This window comes from Rattus norvegicus, chromosome 6, assembly GCF_021556685.1.
Source record: "Rattus norvegicus strain SHRSP/BbbUtx chromosome 6, alternate assembly SHRSP_T2T, whole genome shotgun sequence".
In the NCBI taxonomy this organism is placed as follows: domain Eukaryota; kingdom Metazoa; phylum Chordata; class Mammalia; order Rodentia; family Muridae; genus Rattus; species Rattus norvegicus.
The window spans coordinates 39542969-39565817 of NC_141539.1; the positions used below are offsets into that span (position 1 = coordinate 39542969).

Genomic DNA, 22849 nt, shown 5'->3' on the forward strand with positions numbered 1-22849 from the left:
TTTATTTTTCCAAGTTCTTCTTTAAAAAAAAATGTAATTAATTAATTCACTTTACACTCTGACCGCAGCCCACTTCTCTCCTCTCCTCCTCTTCCCAGTCTCATGTGCTCTGCACCTCCACCCCACCCCATTCCCCTCTCTCCTTTTCCTCAGAGAAGGCATACCTAGATTAAGTACATCCTTTCTCACTAAGCCCAGACAAGGCACCTCAGCTAGGGAAAAGGGATCCAAAGACAGGCAACAGAGTCAGATCCTGCTCTAATTGTTAGGGAATCCATACAAAGAGTAAGCTGTACATCTCCTACTTCTGTATAGGGGGCTGATGTCCAGCCCATGTATGCTCTTTGGTTGATGGTTCAGTCTCTGTGAGCCCCCATGGGCCCAGGTTAGTTGTCTCTGTAGGTCTTCTTGTGGTGTCCTTGACTCCTCAGGAGCCCTCAATCCTTCCCCCACTCTTCCACAAAACTCCCTGAGCTCCACCTAATATTTGACTGTGGGTCTCTGTATCTATTTCCATAAGCTTCTGCATTAAGCCATTGAGAAGGCAGTTTTTCTAGACTCCTGTCTACAAGCATAGCAGAATGTCAATCATGGTGTCAAGAGTTAGTTCTCTCCCATGAGGTAAGTCTCAACTGGGCCAGTTTTGACGTGGTCGTTCCCTCAGTCCCTGCTCAATCTTTATCTCTGCACATCTTGTAGGCAGGAAAAATTTGGGATTGAAGGTTTTCTGGGTCAGTTGGTATCCCCCTCCCACCACTGAAAGTCCCATGAGAAACTTTACCTTCCTCTGTTCCCTCTTCCTTGTTAAAACCTGCTAGATTATATCCCTAGAGCTAGTCAATAATATCTATTTCCTTATTTGGCCACTTCCTTCCCCTGAGGCTGACTTCCAAGGTCCAGCTATCAAAGTATTGAAGTCCAACAATGAAAAGCACTTTTTAGCTCACCTAGTGAACATGCCCAATTAAAATTAAATTAAAGGCCTCATCCTAACAAAGGTTTCCCCTTTTAACTTTATAAACCACTATTTGCCTATGGGACAAGTCTGTCCATGTCTCTTCTCTATCCAGAGGCAGTCATTTGTCCCACTCTGGGACTAAAACCCCTTCCTCCTCTCTTTTGTTCACTTCCCCTTCTTCCTCATCTTTTATCTCTTGTCTTTGTCTCTTATTTTCTGCCCTTTATTCCTGGAGATAGGGGAGAGGGGGGATAAATCTCCTTTGTGCTGAGAACATGGTCTCATGGTGTCTTGGGCTGATAGTATTCTATGAGGTCTACTCAGTGTTGTTCAGTAATGAGTTTCCAGCTGCCAATGATCCCCAAAATGTCTTTGGAATTCATGTGTTCATTTGCAGAATAAGCAACTAATCCCCATCATATGGCTCTTATCAATCAATATAATATGCTAAAGATAATAGAATAGAATATTGACTCTATGATTGTCATCCCTTAATAGCTTTCTAGAAGTAACTTGTTAGAGAGGGCCTGAGGGGAAGACAGTAAGTCCAGAAGGCCTTTATGATCTGAAAATGATCCTTAACTGAAAGTAAATAAGAAGGCAGGATTATAGTTTTATAAGCTTATCAGATAACTCCATGAAGAACTTGATAAAACTTTGGAGTAGATGTTTCCCCTGTTAGCCCTTCCGATGGGAATACAATCATTCTGTCGACTGATTAAGTCTGGTGAAATGCTAGTAACCGAGAACCAAGATAAGCCACACTTTGACTTGACCAATGGAAACATGAGATAATCAATGGATGCTTCTCTTACACGCTAACTTTGTGGTAAGTTATTGTTCATTTCAGCAAGTTTATGCACATTTATTGTAACTCAGGTACTACGATGGATGCAGAAAATATTTAAAAATCCATCACCTGTTTCATCTATTCTCAAGTTGAGAAACATTCCAGAAGTACAGTGTGCATAATACATTTTATAACCTTTTGTAATACTCATAGTCATGGACAGAGCTGAGGTAACAAGAAATCCTCATCAAAACCACTAACCCCAAGGATTGTTTTCTTATTTTTGCAAACTTCTCCCTTACCCTTCATTCTTAGTGATATGCAGTGACCAATGACAACTCAAAGTGACAGTTTTAATTTTAGTAGTATAGCACAGAAACTGAGCTCATCAACACCCATGACTTTCTTCTCCTTTTTTGTGTGTGATTTAAGAAATTTTGCAGATTTATCTAAGGTTGGAATTCTAGCAATGAGTATATTGATATAGTAAGAGACCATAGTCCATGCCAGGTTTAAAGTCTGCTACAGGAGCATTTGGACAGAAGAAAGATGGTCTGTTGACAAATTCCAAGTCTTGGAAATAGAAGGATGCCGGAGCCCTAAACTGTGAAATCATGTCTACCACCCAAACATCTTATCAAAAAAATTTATAGCATCAGAACCCTAGGACTTCATTGTATTCTATAATAATTATTTGAAAGGAAAGTTTAACTGGTATGTAGAGAGTGATTAGAGAGATGGACCAAGGAAAGAAACAGTTCACCAACTTTTCATAGCATTATTTAGACATCGTTGAGATCACCTGGATCTGCAAGCTAAACTTTAGCTGATGCTTCTGTCGTTGTGAGAGTACATGAAGACAAAGGTAGAGAGAGACTCTGTGGGTATGTGTAGCTTTAACCAAGGGAGGTAACAAGACCAATGCTTCCTGCCTACCCTTGACATTGGCTTCCTTCCCCAGCAGATCTGTGGTGTACCTTGTTTCTAGTACTCTGTTCACAGAACAGAGAGCCTTCCTAAAGTCTCTGGGAAAGGAGCCAGAATGCTTCATATTGTAATGGAAAATAATCCTTCCACCCTCAATCTGCACATTTTATTTAAGGTGTGAAAAATGCTTTCCCAGCTTCAGCCAGGAGCACTCAGATCTCCATGGGGATCTAGGCTAGGGAAGTGGGGGGGCAATGATTAGGTGAGGGAGAGAACACTCCCTGGAGTGGGTTCCAGGGGAGCAGCAAGCTTGTCATCAAATGAAAACAAGGCGTGACCTCCAGCCTGCTCACATTACAGATTTCTTCTTCACCCTGATGCCCAGAAGCTCCAGCTCAAACTTGGCTTGCAACCAAGGGGAATTGAATAGGGGTGGGGGTTGGGAGCCTTCTCCTGGACTTAGAATCTAGAAGCCTTACAGTCAGAGCAGGCCAAGGGCAAGTGAGGATCAGGAGACTTACCTGCATTAGCAGTTGAAGGCAATAGACTAACATGAAGAATTCCCAAGTTTGAGAGGTGTTAGAAAGATGAAATTAAATTGTTTTTCAAAGGGACAAACACCGCAGTGGACAGTTTGCAGTAAGTGGTGGTTCATTCATTCGTTCACAGTTCTGGGTCCCCATTCAATCACTTCATTGTTATGTGTCCTTTGGCCTTTACAATTAAGTAGAATGCATTTTCATTGATAATTTTAGGCTGCATAATTATCTACAGTTAAAATTATATATGAAACATGTGAGGCACGCTAATGTGACATTCACTGGGCATTAGCATGATTATTTACTTCCTCTGTTTAAGAGATTTCAAGACTTAAAATGAGTTGCTGTCCACTTGTGTTCAACCTGTGAGTTTGTGCAACAAGAGACTGAGAAGAGTTAGGAAGGAGATCCAACAAAAAAATCATAAGCTTATTTACTTAAAACTTGATGAGATTTATGTGTGTGTTCATACATGCGTGTGTGCATGTGTGTATGTGTAGTGTGCATGTGTGCAAGTGTGCATGCATGTTTTCTGTTGCTTTGCTTGGTTTGGATTTTGTAGCTCAACTGCATAACTCTATAGTGTGAACTTTGTAGATAACAATGTCTTCTGCCATGTCAAAACTTTGGGCATACATGCAAAAAATAAATAAAGGCTTAGAAAATATGCTTCCCATTGAAAACATTATTTTATAACTGTTTTATTTTTACTTTATGGAGATTCAAATGTTTTCTACTTAATTTTCCATAATTTATGCAAAGTCATCACTTTGGTGATGGCATGGCTCTATGTTATATACTAGCACAATATCCATTTTACTCAAAGATGACCATAACTTAGGAAGTGTTTTTGCACATAGTTCTGTTCAAGGTAACAGCATTAAAATTCTTTAATTAATGACAAATGACTCTCCCTGATTTTGTCTGCACCCACTGAATAAAGCTCCAGGTCTTTTATTTTATCACAAAACAGATCGTACTATCTTCTATTTCAATGTTCTCCTCAGCAAGAGAAGCTTTGTCACCCAATTCACACACATTCTCCTCACTTCTACTATGTGCAGGCTACCCTTTGTCAGGAACTTTCAGTTGAAACTTAGATACTGTCTAAATAGCTCATAAATATATTTTCTATGTAGACTGAACTATCATGCAGTAAGTCCACTGACAATCAGTGTGCAGAATATTTTGTAAGACATCATTTATTTGTCATTAATTTATGAAAGGAGTATTAGTATTAGCTCTATGTTGCACATGAGAAAACACATTCATGGAGAGTGTTTCTTGTTCAAGATTATGTAGCTAGAAAAAATTCAACAAGTGGTGCCCTTCTTGATTTCATTCTTCCTGCTCATATGTACCCCTATGCTATCAACTGATAATGCTTACTTTACCTCAAAACATATCCTGAATATGAATCTGTCCCCTTGTCTCTGTCACTGATACCTTCTTTCATTTCCTACATCACTGGATGCACTGATGAGGAAAAGAGCTCTCTTTGAAGCAGCCATTTTGGTAGATCACCTTGTTCATGAATGTCCAGCCCCCGTGGCCTCCTTCCTTATTTTCATTTATTCAACCCATTTGTCTTCTCACTGCTTGATCCCCACACATGAGGAGCTTTTCCTGGTCAACACTCTAAGTCAAGGGACAGTAATCAACTTCAATTAGCTGTTAACATCATTTTACTCTCATTTTATCCGTAGCAACATTTACCACAAGTTGCTAAAAGTTGTTATCCTTTCAAACTGACATCAGGCATGAACTATGTGCTTTCCTTTTACCAGTAGTACAGGAAGGGAAAACATGTAGCTATTGGATGAGAAAGACATTTGTGTGCTAGGGCTTGTCTTCATACCATTCTTAGAACCTTTTATCCTCCTTCAAAGAATGGAGTGCGTGAAGAGAAGCCCAAGTTGCCACTGGGACTTGGTAAAAGTTGTACCACAAATAAACTAAAATATAACAGAAGTGTCTATTTTTTAAGTGTCTCCCTTGGCCAGTTCTGTAAAAGTAGCACTTATCTATATATGGACTCCATGAATATTTTAAATGAATAGATATTTCCTGAAGTAGAACAAATTAAGTAAACAAAAAAAATGAATTAGCATCTCAATTCTTCAAACATACACTTCTTGTTACTTATTTCTGTATTCTCATTTTCCAAAATATACTAAAAAAATACATGTTAATTAAATGAAGTCAGTAAAAAGATAACCTACAACAGCTTAGTGTCAAAGAATGAAATGAAAACACACACACACACACACACACACACACACACACACACACACACATGATATACTTATACGTCTCTGGCTCTTCTTTTAAAGCTTTGAAATTGAGTTGAAGTAAGTACAGAGAGGGAAAAATCTGTTCTCAATAAGCTAGAATATTGAATTTTCACCCAGGGTGTTGGTGGATGTGGAATGAGGACTGTTCCGGAAGGTCAAGGAGCCCAGCTGAGGTCCTGTCTCAGTCCTTGCTCAGCCACCAGCCTCATCCCTGAAGATTCCTAGAGCAATTTTCCGACCTCCCTTTAAAATGGGAAATTGATGAATTCCTTATTTCCCATATTAAAGAAACCAATCTGAGGTCTAGGGAAGGGCACTGATGTGCTTGTATGCATCTGAGCTCCAGCCCGAAGACAATAGCACTCGGTTAACTTGGGCTGTGTCCACATCACCAGGTCACTTGAGTTCTAAGAGAGACACTTATTTGCTACCTGCAGATTCAGTCCTTACTGGCTTCAACTTTTCCTTATGTTTAACACAATTTCAATGTGTTTGGGTTTGTGATACAATAAAAGGAGGTTTGATGGCTTTGGCAGAGAGTGGATAGATGGTTTTCAGACCAGTTTCATCTTCCTGGGCACATTGTACAATCACACCTCTCAGCTCTAGACTAGAGAAGATTGTGGTATGTTCTGAATAAAGCAGTGTCAGACATGACTTTTCAGACATATTTAGGAGATTAGCCTTTGTCTGTGGGACCAAGGTGATCATCGTAGTTGTCCCACAAGACAGGATGATTTTGTGATGTTATGGAACAGAAACTATGGCAACCAGATTAAACTAGCACACATCAACAACAAAAAAAACCCCACATATTACTTTTAACCACAGATTTGTGGTGCTATTCGTCATAGCTGCTTTGTGATAATTGTTCTTATTGAAATGGCACCTTAATAGAATTGCTTACTTAGGCTGATCTGCCCACTGCTTAGGGTAGGGATAAAGATGAGGATTAGAATGAGGATGTTACCTTAATAGAATCATTTCTAAGTTCAATTTATTCTGCATTTAGGGATGAGGGTTGTTATGATTTCAGTCTGTATTAAGAGTCAGCGAAAGGCTGGAGAAAGAGCTTAGTGGTAGAGAGCTATCTTAGCATGTGCAAAGCCCTAGGCTCAAGTACTAGCAATAGACACACACACACACACACACACACACACACACACACACACACACACACCCCAAAGTGGCCCAATACAAATGTTTCCCTATTGTAATTAATAATAATACAGTGATCAACAGTGACAAAAAATGATGAAATTATGAATTTTTATTGCATGTGTAAAGATTCCTTTTACATTTATAAATTCATATGAAATTTTATAATGAAGCATAAATGGAAATCCTTAATATTTGGAAATCACACATAAAAGTCTTATTTTCTGACCAAAGTAAAAGACTTGGTGATTTGGAGATTTTGAAGGGTTAGTGTTGATTCATACATGCCCTTTCACTCTACCTTAGTGAGTTCTAAAATTATTAGGAATCAATAGGGTTTTTTTTTTTTTTTCAAACCTACTGTGGTTGTCCTACTTGAAAAGATAAATAGGTGGTATCTTCGTTAGGGTCTTATTGCAGTGAACAGACACCATGACCAATGTAAGTTTTATACAGGACAACATTTAATTGGGGCTGGTTTACAGGTTCAGAGGTTCAGTCCATTATCATTAAGGCAGGAGCAAGGCAGCATCGCAGCATCCAGGTAGGCCTGGTGCAGAAGCTAAGTTCTATATCTTCACAGGAAGGAAGCCAGGAACCCACTGCGGATCCTCAGGCAGCTAGGAGGAGGGTCTCCAAGCCCACCCCCACAGTGACATACTTTGTCCAACAAGGCCACACTTTTTAATTGTGCCACTCCCTGGGCCAAGCATATGCAAACCATCACATTTCACTCCCTGGCCTCCATAGGCTTGTTCAAACACGTGTCTATGAAGGCCATACCTAATCTTAGCATAATAAAAAAGTCAACTTCCAAAGTCCCCATAGTCTATAGAAGTATCAACAATGTTAAAAGTTCAAAGTTTAAAGTCTCTTCCAAAATCCATCTAATCACTTAACTGTAATCCCCGAAGTAAGACAAGCAACCAGCTGGGCAAACTTCAGACTCTGCCATCTCCATGTCTGATGCCAAAGTGGTCTTCGGATCTTCAACTCCTTTTCATCTTTGTTGACTACAACAAATTTCTTTTTCTTGAGCTGGTTCCACTCCCTGTTAGCAGCTTTCCTCAACAGATAGCCTGTGGCCCTAGCATCTTTAACATCTTTGGGTCTCCAAGGTAGCTTCAATGTTACAGCTTGTTTCAGTGTCTGGGATCCACACTACTCTGTTGCTGTTGTTCTTGGTGATCATCCTATGGTACTAGAGTCTCCACTGGGGTCTTCCATTGTATCTAGGCTTCACCAAAAGCCTTTCCTAGGCTCTCTTCATGGTCCCAAGCCTCAACTCTTTTGCCTGACCCCTTCAGTCCTGGGCTATCAATTGCAACTGAGGGTGCACCTTTACCAATGCCCTTCCATGGCCTCTCACAGTGCCCAGCCTCAGCTGCTCTAAAAACCAGTACCACCTAGGTGACTCTTAGACATTACCAAGTCCAGCCACAGCATGAGGTACGTCCTTGGCATCTCTGCAACACAGCTCTCAAAAAACACTTCCCAGAAAATTTCACCTCAGTGATGCTGATCTCTTTCTTAGCCCCAGCTAACCAGCATCAATTGTCTCAGTAGTCAACTTCTCATCTTGAATATAAAGCCAGAGACACATGGCTGAAGCTGCTGAGTTCTTCTGCTTGCAGGAGCTAGAACATGGCCCCCTTGTTCTATACATTATCACTAGCTTCCTCTTTTCTCACTCATTCACTGCCAAAGCTTGGCTGTCTGGGTCTCGCTCTGTAGACTGACCTTGAATTTAGAGATCTGTATGCCTGTCTCCTGGGATTAAAGGTTTGTACTAAGTTGCCTGGAGCTAACTTAGCTGGGTGGGATTTTGCCCAAAGGTCATTACTTCCTTAATTCAATTTAATATTCTTGAATATAGGATTCAGCTCCATTTCACTTCCAGGTGTTCCTTTAATACTCAAACCATATATTTTGTATATTTTCTTTTTCAGCTTCCCTTTTTTCATTAAAATGTCTTCATGAGACTTAACCAGAGAACAAAATCTATGATGGGCGTTTCTGAGACTTCTTTTGTCCATGCAATTAATCTGAATCTTTTCACCTTAGCCTCAGGCAGACTCTTCAGTTAAGGGCAAAAAGCAGCCACATTCTGCACCAAAATACCACAAAAGCAGTCTTTACAGTGCATACTGAAATTCTTCTCTTCTGAAACCTCTGGGGCCTTGCCTGAACAATTCAAATCACTCTCAGTAACAAAGACTTCCACATTCCTATGAAGATAGCCCATTTTAAATGAAGCCCCATTTAAAGCATCCCACTGCTTTACAAATCCAAAGTCCTAAAATCCACATTTTTCCAAATGCTTGGTCAGGCCTTTCACAGCAATACCCCAGTCCCTGGTATCAACTTGTCTTAGTCAGGGTTCTCTAGAGTCACAGAACTTATGGGTAGTCTCTATATAATAAGAGAATTGTTTGGTGACTTATAGTCTGTAGTCCAACTCTCCAAAAATGATTAGCAGCAACTGTGTATGGAAGTCCAAGGATCTAGTGGTGGCTCAGTCCCACAAGGTAGGCAGGCTAAAAAGAAAGCTTCTTCTTTCTTCCACTGTCCTTATGTAAATCTACAGCAGAAGGTGTGTCCCAGATTAAAGGTGTGGACCACCACGCCTGGGTCTGGGATTTGCTTTTTCCTAGGTGAACTTGAACTCAGAGATCTCCTTACCTTAAGCTCTGGGATTCATAGCCACTTTGCCTCAAGATCTCCATACCAAGATCCAGGTCAAAAACTTGTATCTCTCAGCCTCAAGATCAGGATCATAGGTGAGCCTTCCAATTCTGGATTGTAGTTCATTTCCAGATATAGTCAAGTTGACAACCAGGAATAGCCACTACAGGTGGTAAAATATAGAGAAAGAGATACTGTTTCTCTGAAAACTAGATAAAGGCAAGCTACTAAAAACTAAATTTCAGTTGAACTAGATAAGGGCATTGCAAGCTCATATAGCTGGAGGGTTATTGATATTTTACTGACATTTGTAGCAGAAAACAACAACCATTTATGTGTATTACTACTCTGCAAGCCAATGTTTTGTGTTGTCCTAAGAAGCAATTCTCTGGATCAAGCTTGGCTGATCTTGGTTAAGCCTGTTCATGTATGCCCAAAGCTGGTGAGTTGCCTAAGGATAGTCATGGTGATTTGGACTACTCTTCATGTAGTCCATCCTTTAAAGGAGGATACAAGGTTCTAAGAACAGTATGAAGGCAAGCCCTAACACACCCTTCTTCAAAGGCACATAGTCTATTCCTGATGTCCATTTGAAAGGATGACTCAAAATTCATTAACAAGGAATGATATTCATGCCATAAAGACATGACACAGCCTTACTCAAAGACAAGAGTTTCTTCCCTAGAAACACTGTATTTCTAATGACAAGTAAATTTGCTTTCATGCCTTTTCCCCCCTAAACTTCAGTGAATTTTATGTCATGGATATTTGTCATATACTACAAAATATATACATGAAAATGGGGGGAAAATTCAATGTCTATTACCACAGTGTTATTTTTTTCTTTTCACAAGCAATTCCTGTCAACAGTTTAACAGTTTAAAAACATTCTCAAAAGAATATTTCTGAAAATATATTCCATATATATTAATAGATGGAAGTCCCTTTTGCAAACATTCATCAGTATGCCTACATGATACAAACTGCTTTCTGTTTTAGTTGGTTCCTGTAAAACTCTGGACAGCTTTCTGTATTACCACATAAATCTGCTCAACATTTTAAAATAACTTCCAGTATGTCATAACTTTTGAAAATGTATTAGATTAATAAGCAGAAGTGATACATCATTGTTTTGAAATGTATATTACTTTCATTTTTAGTATGTTTAAATGCTATTTTTCAGAGGCCTAGTTCTCCTTTTATTTTTTCTGCTTAGTAAGTTTTCATCCATCATAGGTCTGGTAAAATAGCCTGTAAAAGCCATTTTGGACAAATTGTACCTCTCAGAGATTATGGGAGGATACATTGACCCCACTGTTCCTGCAATCCTACTGTTACCCTTTTGTTTCTAGTCAAGACAATCTTACAGTAGTAACTGAGAGCCTAGAGACTCATTTAGAGGCCTGAAATAATTTTCTCTTTTCTCTGGGTCTGGGGAGGAGCATGTAATATATGAGTCATGGATCTGGAAGTGATTGGTCCTCAGGAGAGCTTAATCCTTGAAGATGCGTATTCTTGGTTGTTCATGACTTCTAAGATGCTGAAGAAATTTTGACTTCCTCACAAGATAAGCTTTCCTTTCTGTGCTAGGAGAACCTGGATACACCAAGATACAAGAAAGGCTCTCCAACACTCTTTTGCCAAAGGCCAGCAGTTTATTTGCTCTTCTCCACTGGTTCAAACTTTTAGACAAACTGTCCCAGTGTTACATGAGGTTCACTTATCTTCCTGTGCTCACAAGTGTGAACCGTGCCCCCTTGGTGTTGGATACAACCACCTTATCATATCCAGGCAATGAAATGAACTGTACAGTGTGAGTCATCTTTGCATAACGCAAAGAAGTAAAACCCATGAAATACTACAAAGATAAAATACTTGAAAATGAGATCCAAGAAAATACAGAATATAGAAAGTGATAAAGCATGGCCAAAGTAAATTAACAAGCAAACGGAACACCAGCAATAATAATGATAATGATGGCGAATAATAATAATGATAATGATAATGATAATAATAATTATAATAATTTAAGAAAAAATGACCTTGAAGCTACCAATTAAAAAGTTGGAAAGAAGCAGAAAATCCTAGGCATATTTGTTGAAATATCTATATTCTAAAATTAAAAATATGCATTTTAACTAGGAAAGGTACGTGATGTGATTTCATGCAACTTTTCACTATAAGTTAACTAAAACTTATTTTTAAAAAAAACGTGGAGACATTGGCTGGCAAGAGAACATTCTCCAGGCCTTATGTATGCCGTCTTCATCCACCACCCTTCAATAAATTTCTAAATAAATAAAACTCTCAAGTGGTAAGCAAGGAACAGATTGTTCTCAGGAAATCGTCAACACTATGGACAGTCCAGGTTAGTGGTGAGTTTTTTTTTTTTTTTTCTTTTTTTTCCGGGGCTGGGGATCGAACCCAGGACCTTGCACTTCCTAGGCAAGCGCTCTACCACTGAGCCAAATCCCCAACCCCCGTTAGTGGTGAGTTTAACTTAAGGACCTTCCATTAAGCAAAAACTCCCACAGTGACAACTGAGTAATAATCAGAAGTGATCTTACACTGATGAAAATGTAGAAAAACAAGCATGCAGAATATGAAACTTGTGTGTTCTGATGGTTGTGTAAGGATTTTTTTAATTGTGTGTGTGTGTGTGTGCATGACAGAGAGAGAGAGAGAGAAGAAAATACTGTACATCTTAATAGTAGTACAGCCTTTAAATTAAAGCATTTTAAAAACCCACATATGAATGCAATTTAAAGTTGGTCAAAGTGCAGGAAGATAAAATGTTCTCTATTCTGGTGGCAGTATGCACCTCCTTTCATTTTCCTGAAGCTTGATCTGTTAACATAAAGCAAAAACACTAAAAGCTTTCCTAACTAATTAATGAAAATAGTCATAAATCCATGGAAGTATTTGCATCCACTTAGATATGTGCTGAAAAATACATAATACAGACAAGTTCTCATCAAAAAGTCTACACTGTGAAGATAGGAAAAGTACCAGTAGTATTTGTAATTAATGGAGCAATGTGAAGCCATCACTTTTCCTAAGATGCTAGTATTAAATTTAAATGTTGTGTTAAATATTTAATATCAACTTACAAAAATTCAAGGTGTTTTACATGCCAAATAATACCATTATTTTATTTTAAAACATGTACCCTAAAGTATAGAAGGCATCTCCATTTTATCAGTCATTTTTATGTACTTACTGATGTCAGTGCAAAGTTTCTTTTGTTCTTTTTTAGTCCAAGCTATCAATTAGTGCTTTCCACAGTAATTTCTTATAGTGAGAAAAGCATAGCATAGAAGAACATTTTAAAAAGTTTTAAGTAATGGTGTTTATACACTCGGCCCAACTAAAGTCAGTAACTTGCCCTTATGATCCTAGTGGTTTCTAAAAAGAGAAGGCAATGAAGGCAACATTATCTATTACTAGGTAGCCTTCTTCTCATCAGTGCATCATTTAACATCATTATTATGTCTGCAAAGATTTAACAGATATAGACACGCATCACACTTCAAGACTCTAACACGCACACACACACACAACATCACATATATGCAATGATTTTTCTTAAAGTGTGTGTGTATCTAATATATATATTTTAGATATCACTGGAGGACAGGAGGCTCAACTGATGGAAGTCCAAAGACCTGGTTTGAGCCCTAGAATCCATGGGAAAAAGGCAGATGTGGCTGAATGCATTTGAAACTGACCTTCAGATTTTTGCCGTGACATGCACATGATTCCTCCGCATGCATACAGACACACACACACACACACACACTTTAAGAAAAATCATCGCATTTTTGTCATTGTAGTAACATATCATATGTTGTAATAGAAAAATAACATATGAAAAGGTAAATCACACCTGAGTTCAATTGTCGGTGCCTCATGCCCGCACCAACATGTTATGGAGAATTCGGCGAAAGCCTACGGGATTAAAGAAACACACACACACAGGTTATTCGTGTCAAGTCAGGAGAGGAAGAGAGAGACTCCTCTAACTTTATTCACCACTTATATACCCAAGTTCCCCAGGTAGAAAGTATCTGGGAAGCACAGTGGGAAACCCTGGCTCATGACTACCTGGCTCATGATTTCCATAACCAAAGACTGACTAAAGAGACCTGAATTAATTAGGGAGAAATCCGAGAAGACCAGCCTAAATCTCAAGGAGAAAGGCTGAGAAAGCAAAAGGCAGGAGTGAATTGACCACCGCCCAGGTGTGGCCCAGGTGTGGCCCAGGTGTGTCGGTTCCACATGCATCGCCGGGCTCAGCAGGGGTCGTGCAGTGGAGACACCGGGTGTTTGCTCAGGAGATACGTGGTATTTGTTCGGGCTGAAAGCATTCCGTTATTATTTTCTTCCTGTGCCATAAATTCATGGGAGAGGCTTTTGTCCAGCAATCTCAAGACTTTATGGCCATACAGTCACAAAGCGGCCAGGCCCAAATCCAATACGGCTCCCTACATTCAATCTTTTTGTTTGATTTGTATATTGTTTGATAATTTCATACACATATATAATGTTTTCATCAAATATATCCCCTATTTCCTACTCATCCAATTTCTTACCTATTCCCCATACCACATTTCCCTCCCAACTTCATGCGATTGAAAACAAAACAAAACAAAAACCTTATTGAGCCCATTTAGTGCTAACTACATGCACAAGGTCCTACATGTACATGTTACTAAACCCATGCACGCACAGGTAACATTGAGTGGAACCAGAGACTGTATCACTTTGAGAATATTCTATTCTACAAAACTCTAGCATTCTTAATGAACTAAGTCTTGAATCAAGCTAGTATCATAATATCCTTATGTTGACCAGTAAATACCTATCAATTAAGTAGTTCTGGTTTTCAGTCTTCTATAAATACTGTCTCTATGCCAATTCCAGTACTAGGATCGGGCTACATCATTTAAATGATGAAGAGATGATTTGTTTCTTTGGGAATCTTATATTTCAGTGAAGAAGCAAGATAGAAAAGGCGAAAGGTGATTGTAACCTAGCTTAAATCAAATGCAAATGTATCCTAAAAGGAGAGGAAGTTATAGAAAGGGGTGTGGGAAGTTTGAAAGGAGGGAAGGGCCGGAGAAGCCATTGAGAAACTGCTCCCAAAGGCCAGAGTTTGGGGTGGAGACAAGGGCTGATTTTTTGCTAAGGCTACCATGGATATTGATGTTAGGGTAGTATTAGACTGTCCTTAATCCCAGAACTGGACTGTAAAACAAGTATTTTGAAAAATGGCAAGATTTTTTCCCCATCTTTCATTATACCAGTAATACTGCTAAGTGCTTATTTTGAAAGGGAGAAACACGAGTCAGTTGGATCAGGGTCCACAGACACACCCTAAACTCTGGACACTTTATCTCCTCATCAATTGTGCCTGAAACACTAATCTCAACATTCAGAGATAAAATGACATTTACACAGTGCCAATCTCAGAGGACATTAGGAGGCAACTCTGTATCTCTTTTTTCTGAGGAAACTCACAGACCAGTGCCTCATCCCAGACAATGAGAGCGCCTGGCAAAGCTACTTGCCTGGAGACATGAGTGTGAGACACTGGAACCTCTTGGCTCCTCTCCCCCAGTGATAAGTTACTCCTTTGAACTTTCTGAATGTAAGGGGGTTCTCCCTTATCATTTATAGAAAGCACTGTAATAGCCAAAGAGAAAATTTCTTACACTCCACATCCATCAATAGCTTGTGTACATGGAATGTTGTATTTTATAAGTGGTGAATCATATTTATGCAATCATATCTGTTTTCATAGTGACCCTGGTGCAAGCTGATGATAAGTCCTTTGGACTCACATTTCTCTGCATTTCTTCATGGGTAACACACAGACGTGCAACTGAACTTACAGTTTACCTCAGCGGCCGTTCCGTCTTTCCTAGCTAATTGGGTTGACTTCTTGAGTTTACTTTGCTAAAATGTGTTGAGCTAGAGACTCCCAGTGCCAAAGCAACTCCCTCATAGACTTGGCCTCACTTGGAAACTGCATTAATGTTTCTTCAGGCTTCCAAGTAGTGACTACTTCAAGAAGAGCTCAAAGCTACATTAGAAAAGTCAATACAGCTTGAAACAGGAATACTTTTCAGACTTGAAATGAAAACATGCATTAGATTTTTTTTAAACGATGAACTGAGAAAATAGGGAGCTAAGAAAACAAAGAGTGCTGTATAAAAACCCTCTGGTGGCTTTGAAATTTAAATTCTTCAGAGTTTTTTGTGTTTTTTTTTTTCAAAAGTAAGCAAATTCGCCCTGTAATACTGTATTACTCAGTATGTTCCAGAATGACCCATGTTAGTCATGGAATTAAAGCAATGTGAGATTATTGGATATGTGCATGTTCACAGACAATTCTCTGTCAAATTCCACTTCTACCACTTGGAAGCCTTATCCCTTGCAGGCTGTTTCGTACCCTTTTCTGAGCCATGAAAACCAAATCTAGCAAAGTAGAAATTATATATAGCGAGATGATTTGTGTAAAGGATTCACTGGATAGCAAATATTTGAGAAGCCATGGATATGTTGACATATGGATGCTGACAAAAGAACACTGGTATTGTGTCTTAAACGAGCTGAAAAAAATCCAACAGGTTGTGGAACTTTAATCACTGTTGGTAGAAATATAAATTAGTTCAGCCACTATAGAAGCCACTGTGAAGGTTTCTTTAAAAATTAAAGAGAATTATCATATGATTCAGCTATTCTACTTCTGGGTATATACTTAAAGGACTCGAGATCAAACTATGGCAAAGACACTCGCATAGCCACGTTAAGTGCACAGTGTCAAGTTGAGGTATCAACCAGATGCTTAACAGAGTGAATGTGTAAATAAAGCATGGCGTGTGAGTGCAAGAGAGTTTTATTCACTCATGAGGAAGAAGGAATGAATTATTACATTTGCAGGAAAATGAATGGGACTGTAGATAGCCTTATGAAGCAAAATAAAAATACTCATAAAATAGGTTTTCTTCCATTTGTGGTCTTAGGGTTGTGTGTAGATGTACAAAACTATTTATATGGATTATATGAAAGCAGGAAGGAAAAAAAAAGTACCAGTGGAAGTAGAAAAGGGAAAGAGGGAAAAGAGGAGGATATGAGGTGAGTCATGTCAAAGTACACGATGTAAGTGAGATTGTCTTTATGTAACTTAATGTCATGTATAATGAATCTCTATCCCCCTAAATCAAATATGGACTAAGTTAGGGTAGAGTTTATTCTTTTAGGAAAACAGCTATATGTGTATACAAGCATATAAACACATATATACATGCATGCATTTAACATACACACAGGGAGGGAGAGAAAGAGAGCTAATCTTTCTAAAAATAGTTTACATCCATTTATTTCTCCATATGCACAAATCTTGGGATATAGCATTTTCTTAATAACTTAGCATCTTAGATCCTGCTACTCCAGTGGCCTTCTGAAATCTACAATGCCTGTCATTTGCCCTAAGTATTTTCACACTGCAACTTAATGTTGTATTTCCTTGACCTATTATTAGTGGAAATGAGATACAGGTGATTTTTTTTTTAATTTCAAAAGTATACAAACTTCCATTGATAAAAGACGATGGACATCGAGGACTGTCTAGATGTTATTGCAGGATGGAACTTAGACCTCTTCAAATGTAAAATATTTTAGGAGAAAGTAAAACATACCATAGCATAAACACAGTATTCTATTCTTCCCAAAATGTAAATTATGTACCTATATTTTAACTTCCCATGAACATTTACAATAAGATGACAACTGCCCTAACTGATTCACTGTACAACTTCTTCCAGCCGTGACTCAACATTTTATGTCAATAAACATGCTTACAAACAGAGACTAAGTCCTTATCCCTGTAACATTTGTATCTATGCAATCATATTTCTCATGTTCTCTTAGCACTGACCTCTCAGACATACATGGGATAAGGCACTTAAATGTTTAAAGAGAGAACAAAACAAATTTTAAAGTATTTTTTTTTCCTCAACAAAAAGCCCCACAGACTTTGATGATGAAAATCCGACTCAATAATACTATTTCCAAGAGAAGGAATTTTCCTATGTTTTCCGATGATTTAATTAGAGTACATTGGCATATTCATTCTGGCAGAAGCCAAGAAACCTATATGCATTCTTTCAGTGCCAAGAAATAGAAACCGGGAGGTATTTAGAGTATTTTATAGTGATTTACTCACTCCGTATGATAAAATTTTCCAGCTTCAAGCTCAGCTAATAGTAATTTAATTACAACATTTTATAGAAATACAAAGCCAGATTTACTCAGTGGCCAGAAGCAGGGCCAGCTGGAATTAGAGAGCTGGTACAAGATGACTTAATATCCTTGGGCTTCTACGGTTTTGCTTAGAAAATTTCCTTGTCTATAAAACTAGCTTCCTATGGACCTTCCTTCTATCAAGGAAATGGATCAAACTCAGTTTGTGCTGAAGCACAGATTGAGCCAAGAACAATCCAATTATCCTAAGAAATGGAATGTAAGCCAGCCCTTCTCAGGAAGATGGGATGTCAGGTTTGGACCAGGGAGCTCAGAGAAATGTCTAGTGTTGTCTCGGGTGAAATTGTGTCCTGGCTTTACTCTTGGTCTAAAGTCTCTGCTACTGGCCTTGAGTTTGGTTCTGAGACTGTTCTAGACACGTAGGATCGATGGATCCTGCTATTTGGCCTATTTTGTTATACACCATAAAATATATGAGCAACGCTTCTTTATTTTCATTATTGACCTTAAGCTTATATAATAATCACGAGAAACTGTATAATTAGGTATAGAATCTCAAGACAGACAGCACATTTTACTTTGAACAAGGAAAACCCTGTCATAGGCATTTGTCATTTCTAATGTTCTTTAATCCTTAAAGACTCTTGGTAGTGCATTCCCATTATCAAGGTTATTCAGTTTTTAATCACATGTTTAACATTTTATATGAATTATTTTTTCCATTAATAGACTGTAACTTTTAGAAAGTTGCATACTCTTCACAGGCCTCTGTTTTCTCTTCTGTACAGTAGAGAAAAAGTAATATTGAGTTCATAACATGTTTCAAAGATTGATTAAGGCAATATATGTTGCTAAGTCCTTAGAATCAGGTTTTGCACATTAGGCTATGTGATTTCAGTAAGCAATTTCAATGATAATGTTTATGGTGGTGATGATAACAAAAACTGGAATAATATTAATTTGTAGGTGGGAGCTGGGAAGATGGGTCTGACTATAAAATGCTTGCTGCTCAATCATGAAAACTTGAGTTCAATCTTCAACACATGTATGAAATGCCTGACATATCTGTACTCCCATTGTTGCGGAGGTAAAAATGAACTCTGGTATCAGTGAGAGTGCTTGTCTTAATAGCTAAGAAAAAAAGCAATCAAAGAAGACATCTGGTATTGTCATCTGGCTTCCATGTACATACACATACATGAATATACACACACACACTTCACACACACACACACACACACACACACAGAGGACCATGCACAAGAAATATACAAACATATTTATAAATATATAAATACAATCTGTTCACATCATACGATATCGCTGGGCAGACCACTGTTAGTCAATATATAATTATTAATTCCAAGGTCTTAAGCACAGGAGGTATGGAAGCACTCAGTGAGCCAACACTTTTGAGAAAGCTGTCTTACCCCTGTAAGATAAACTATTCTGAGATAGACATTATAAAAAGTTATGTCAATTCAGTTTGCTCCTTTTGGATCCTGAGTCTCCCTAATACATGCTCTCCGTGTTTGAGCCATTGATCTTATCACAGAGTGTAAGTGGTAATAGCCAAAATGACAATGTTGACTTAGTGGTAGGCATTGTGACAGCAGAACCTAGACCAAAGAAAGGCATGGCATTTCATGACTTTCCAGTGTTTGAATAGCCAGACTAATCTTTGTCTGTGTGTGTCTTATCACTTCTCTTCCTCTTTTGTATAATACCATTGGCTAGGGGCTAATATACACACTTCCTCTATCTACCTTTCATAGAAGCCATGTTTTTTTTTTTAATTTATATAATACTTAATAATAATTCTTTGGTTTCCGGGCAAACATCCCCCTCCCCCTCCCCTTCCTTATGGGTATTCCCCTCCCAACCCTCCCCACATTGCCGCCCTCCCCCCAACAGTCTAGTTCACTGGGGGTTCAGTCTTAGCAGGACCCAGGGCTTCCCCTTCCACTGGTGCTCTTACTAGGATATTCATTGCTACCTATGAGGTCAGAGTCCAGGGTCAGTCCATGTATAGTCTTTAGGTAGTGGCTTAGTCCCTGGAAGCTCTGGTTGCTTGGCATTGTTGTACATATGGGGTCTCGAGCCCCTTCAAGCTCTTCCAGTTCTTTCTCTGATTCCTTCAACGGGGGTCCTATTTTCAGTTCAGTGGTTTGCTGCTGGCATTCGCCTCTGTATTTGCTGTATTCTGGCTGTGTCTCTCAGGAGCGATCTACATCCGGCTCCTGTCAGTCTGCACTTCTTTGCTTCATCCATCTTGTCTAATTGGGTGGCTGTATATGTATGGGCCACATGTGGGGCAGGCTCTGAATGGGTGTTCCTTCAGTCTCTGTTTTAATCTTTGCCTCTCTCTTCCCTGCCAAGGGTATTCTTGTTCCCCTTTTAGAGAAGGAGTGAAGCATTCACATTTTGATCATCCGTCTTGAGTTTCATTTGTTCTAGGCATCTAGGGTAATTCAAGCATTTGGGCTAATAGCCACTTATCAGTGAGTGCATACCATGTATGTCTTTTTGTGATTGGGTTAGCTCACTCAGGATGATATTTTCCAGTTCCAACCATTTGCTACGAATTTCATAAAGCCGTTGTTTTTGATAGCTGAGTAATATTCCATTGTGTAGATGTACCACATTTTCTGTATCCATTCCTCTGTTGAAGGGCATCTGGGTTCTTTCCAGCTTCTGGCTATTATAAATAAGGCTGCGATGAACATAGTGGAGCACGTGTCTTTTTTATATGTTGGGGCATCTTTTGGGTATATGCCCAAGAGAGGTATAGCTGGATCCTCAGGCAGTTCAATGTCCAATTTTCTGAGGATCCTCCAGACTGATTTCCAGAATGGTTTTACCAGTCTGCAATCCCACCAACAATGGAGGAGTGTTCCTCTTTCTCCACATCCTCGCCAGCATCTGCTGTCACCTGAGTTTTTGATCTTAGCCATTCTCACTGGTGTGAGGTGAAATCTCAGGGTTGTTTTGATTTGCATTTCCCTTATGACTAAAGATGTTGAACATTTCTTTAGGTGTTTCTCAGCCATTCGGCATTCCTCAGCTGTGAATTCTTTGTTTAGCTCTGAACCTTATTTTTTAATAGGGTTATTTGTCTCCCTGCGGTCTAACTTCTTGAGTTCTTTGTATATTTTGGATATAAGGCCTCTATCTGTTGTAGGATTGGTAAAGATCTTTTCCCAATCTGTTGGTTGCCGTTTTGTCCTAACCACAGTGTCCTTTGCCTTACAGAAGCTTTGCAGTTTTATGAGATCCCATTTGTCGATTCTTGATCTTAGAGCATAAGCCATTGGTGTTTTGTTCAGGAAATTTTTTCCAGTGCCCATGTGTTCCAGATGCTTCCCTAGTTTTTCTTCTATTAGTTTGAGTGTGTCTGGTTTGATGTGGAGGTCCTTGATCCACTTGGACCTAAGCTTTGTACAGGGTGATAAGCATGGATCGATCTTCATTTTTCTACATGTTGACCTCCAGTTGAACCAGCACCATTTGCTGAAAATGCTATCTTTTTTCCATTGGATGGTTTTGGCTCCTTTGTCAAAAATCAAGTGACCATAGGTGTGTGGGTTCATTTCTGGGTCTTCAATTCTATTCCATTGGTCTATCTGTCTGTCTCTGTACCAATACCATGCAGTTTTTATCACTATTGCTCTGTAATACTGCTTGAGTTCAGGGATAGTGATTCCCCCTGAAGTCCTTTTATTGTTGAGGATAGTTTTAGCTATCCTGGGTTTTTTGTTATTCCAGATGAATTTGCAAATTGTTCTGTCTAACTCTTTGAAGAATTGGATTGGTATTTTGATGGAGATTGCATTGAATCTGTAGATCGCTTTTGGTAAAATGGCCATTTTTACTATATTAATCCTGCCAATCCATGAGCATGGGAGATCTTTCCATCTTCTGAGGTCTTCTTCAATTTCTTTCTTCAGTGTCTTGAAGTTCTTATTGTACAGATCTTTTACTTGCTTGGTTAAAGTCACACCGAGGTACTTTATATTATTTGGCTCTATTATGAAGGGTGTCGTTTCCCTAATTTCTTTCTCGGCTTGTTTCTCTTTTATGTAGAGGAAGGCTACTGATTTATTTGAGTTAATTTTATACCCAGCCACTTTGCTGAAGTTGTTTATCAGCTTTAGTAGTTCTCTGGTGGAACTTTTAGGATCACTTAAATAAACTATCATATCATCTGCAAATAGTGATATTTTGACTTCTTCTTTTCTGATCTGTATCCCCTTGACCTCCTTTTGTTGTCTGATTGCTCTGGCTAGAACTTCAAGAACTATATTGAATAAGTAGGGAGAGAGTGGGCAGCCTTGTCTAGTCCCTGATTTCAGTGGGATTGAGAAGCCATGTTTTAATGATAGTATGATCAGTTCATTGAATGGCTAACCCCAAACTGTTACTAGTTACCATTGAATCTTGAGAGTCAGATCAATACACAGCGGTGACTACTATCTCTGCCGTTAGCAAGTGTACTCACAGGGCCTCCTCAATCTACTTAGGCAGCATTTACCCAGATATAAAATAAAAATAATGGTAGTTATCGTAAAAGTACTCAAAGCACTCAGAGTAGAACCTTTTTCTGATGTGTTATCACATGGACAAAGGTTAATAAGCTGTTTATTGTTTATTAAGGTTCATACTATGTGAGTTCTGTAGTATGAATGAACAGGTTTCAATGCTGATTAATCGAAGCCAGATAATTGTTTTTAAAACTATTTTTTCTTGCAGCATGACTATAAACTCATTTTCCAGCGCTCCTTTCAGTGAAGCAGAGCCCAAGATTGAAAGCACAATCCGGACAGAAGTTCATTAGCACATCCAGAACTGTTCTGTGAAAACTCTCGCCTGATTTTCCATTCTGTCTCCAGCTGTCAGCTGTGTGTTGACAATACAACAGAGGATTCCAGGACCCTGGATTTGGGAGATCTACAAGTGGAAAGACACTGGGTCCCGAATCACTGTGTGAAAGGCTACCTGCCAAATCCCCACACTGAAAATCATTTGAGTGAGTAAATAAAACTATTTTATGAAACTACTGAGGTCCGGGGCTGATTTGTTAGAGCCATAATCAATGACATATTGGAAAATGTTTAACAAGCAGCACTCTGAAAAACAGGCTCTGACTTGTAACATTTGCCAATTTCCATAGTGTAAATATTCCTATCTTGGCCAACTTCAAGTTACTAATGTGACGTTATTGAATACAGTT

At 38.8% G+C, this 22849-nt stretch overlaps 1 long non-coding RNA gene across 1 annotated transcript in view; it reads left to right on the top strand.

Annotated features, from left to right (window-relative positions):
* The window catches only part of LOC120103512 (uncharacterized), a 144223-nt gene that overhangs the window by 47247 nt on the left and 74127 nt on the right, over positions 1-22849 (top strand). Inside the window, exon 3 of the long non-coding RNA XR_015623451.1 lies at positions 22369-22645. This is a non-coding gene — a long non-coding RNA (uncharacterized LOC120103512). The remainder of the gene's footprint in view (positions 1-22368; positions 22646-22849) is intronic.